Below are 2,756 nucleotides of genomic sequence, written 5' to 3' on the forward strand. Positions count from 1 at the left end.
AACCCCCCACTCTTTAGGCATTTGGATATTATTTTACATGCTTAGAATAGGGAACTGATTTTCTGTATGCAAAATGGTTCATAATCAACATGCAAAGTCAACACCTCAACCATTAATTTGGACACTTTCATGGTTATTTTGTTTTCAAAGAAAACGCCACCAGACACAGTGGAACAAGTTAAACCAAATTACCCTAAAACAAAGAAAAAAGAACACAAGAATAAGGGAGAGGGAAAAAAAAAAGATAGAGAATAATAGAATGGCTTAGGTTGGAATGGACTTTAAAGCCCACCCAGTTCCAACCTCCTGCCATGGGCAGGGCTGCCACCCACCAGCTCAGGCTGCCCAGGACCCCAACCAAACTGGCCTTGAGTGCTCCAGGGATGGGGCACCACAGCTGCTCTGGGCAGCCTGTTCCCTCTGAGTAAAGAATTTCTTCCTGATCTCTAATCTAAACTTCCCCTCTTTTAATTTAAAGACATTCCCTCTTGTCCTGTCACTATTACACTGTGTAAAAAGTTGATCCTCCTCCCGCTTATAAGCTCCCTTCAAATACTGAAAGGCTGCAATGAGGTCTCCCCACAGCCTTCTCTTCACCAGGCTGAACAGCCCCAGCTCCCTCAGCCTTTCTTCATAGGAGGGGTCCTCCAGCCCTCTGGTCATCTTTTCAGACCTCCTCTGGATCTGCTCCAATAGCTCCATCATGTCACAGGGCAACGGGGAAGGACAAATTTCAAGCAGGGGTGGAATGCAGTTATTCAGTAGACATGCTTTGCATCTCCTCCAAAAAAGTGTTTTCCATTTTAGTTATGGCAGCATAGTGTCAAAACCATCCAGCTGTATGACTACGAGTTTTCATTTGAGTGCAACTCTTTAATCAGATGTACTATAACACTACTAAACCTTATTTCACACAAAATTTTGACAATGTATTTATAGAAACATTAATAAAAGCTTGTACTAGAACTGTGCTTTTGCTACCACTAAATTTTGTTACCCACACTCTCATGTACAGACTTTTGAACAGTTTGAAAATGAATAGGCAACAATACTGTTTGTTACCAAGGACAAAGAAACACTTTACCATTAGTCAGCATTCAAATAAATCAAGTTCTGTCTGAGCTTGTCTACGCTCAAAAAAATTGTCAGTATAGTCAAAATGATATAAGCTCCCTGCTGGAAGTTAAAAGTTATAGCAATGAAATTTAAAGTGAATGCCATGTAACTTCATCCATACCACATTCCACAATGATTTTTAAATAAAGCAGATTCTTAATCAAGGAAAGTTAACACTGATGATAAATTCTGCACAAAAAGTTCTGGTATGCAATTTTTTTTCAGTGCATCATCAGTCAATTTTGCCTTCTTAGTACCCAGACTCTTGGGTGCAGGGGAAGAAAAGACAAAGGTATTCTACATACAGCACCACGTAGAGTTGCTGCCCTACTGCATCATTAACCTCGAATTGCTGTTACCAAAGACAGGATCCAACTGTGAGACTGGAAATACCACAAGTCATTTCAGAACAGCAGACCAGGGCTGAGCCTGTCGTACAATCAGTCAATGCATTTGAGAAAACAAAGGATAGCTGCAAATTTCTAGCCACCTTTGCTCCTCGTTCATGACCCAATTAAGGAAAAAAAAATCTTTCACTCGAAATGCCAATTGGGCAGCTCATTAAAAACCCTCACAGACGACGCTAGTAAAGGGGCAAATGTCTAACTTAATTTCTCTTGAATGTATTATTGACCTATTTTAACTAGAGTAGAAAAGAACAATGTATTAAGAAAAAAATACAACATGTACAGCTTTTTAAGAGCCAGATTCAGCAAAATTGAACCTCATAATTTTATGGAAGTTTTCTTAAACCTCATACGAGGACTGCCCCAAAAGTAATGCCTCCTGTTTTATGATGTTTATGATGTTGGCTCACAATGTCAGAGGCAGATGTTGGTGGGATGGCAGTAGAGGTTGAACCTTCCCACCAATATTCCATTCCATGTTGTTGTCATGTGACAGATGGCAGCAGAGGGGCAGCCTGACAGAACGGCGTCTGACATGGAAGTCAGGAGTGACAAGGAGCAACATTACGAGGTCCAAGCAGTGGATGTGGGCACAGCGAGGCAGTGGGTGTTATTTTAGCAGTGCTGACAGTGGATGATGGTGCAGATTTTCACAAGTGCAATGTTTAGGCTCCTTGTTCATTGCTGGTGAAAGTACACAGCTAATGGAGGTGATCGTGTTGAAAAATAACGTTTTGGAGCTGAGAAGTTGCTCTATCACATAGTGTTACTGAGCCCTTTGTATCTGCTGCAGCTCCCATGGAGATAAACAGGAGGCTTTACTTTTGGAGCAACCTACATCTCACAACAGGCACACAACTGCCTCGCAGCAGCCCTGCCTTCAAACCAGGTGAGTAAGTCACAGCTGGGCACGAATAAGGGCTGAGGGAAGGGTACCAGCACGGCGGTTTCAATCCGCAGCCCGGGGCCAGCCTCTTCCGCAGCTCCCTCTCCTACCTGCCCTGGCACGGCGGTAATTAAACAGCTGAAACAAATGGCTCAGAGGAACGCGAGCCCCGAGGAGGAGCATCACAGTGGAAGCTCGTACCTCGAAAGCCAAGCAGAAGCACTCGGGGACGGCCGAACAGCCCTTAGCGCTACCCTAGGGCTCCCTCAGAGGAGGGCGACGAGCCCCAGGGGCTCTCTGGGGAAAGCCGCACCACACAGCCAGTAGCGGGGACAGTGCCCCAGCAC

The 2,756-nt window shown here is 44.3% G+C and overlaps 1 long non-coding RNA gene across 1 annotated transcript in view; it reads right to left on the minus strand.

Annotated features, from left to right (window-relative positions):
- The window catches only part of LOC104911535, a 23,682-nt gene extending 20,932 nt beyond the window's left edge, over window positions 1-2,750 (minus strand). Inside the window, exon 1 of the long non-coding RNA XR_002116158.1 lies at window positions 2,611-2,750. This is a non-coding gene — a long non-coding RNA (uncharacterized LOC104911535). The remainder of the gene's footprint in view (window positions 1-2,610) is intronic.
- Window positions 2,751-2,756: the final 6 nt, after the last annotated feature.

This window comes from Meleagris gallopavo, chromosome 6 (genome assembly GCF_000146605.3).
Source record: "Meleagris gallopavo isolate NT-WF06-2002-E0010 breed Aviagen turkey brand Nicholas breeding stock chromosome 6, Turkey_5.1, whole genome shotgun sequence".
Taxonomy (NCBI): domain Eukaryota; kingdom Metazoa; phylum Chordata; class Aves; order Galliformes; family Phasianidae; genus Meleagris; species Meleagris gallopavo.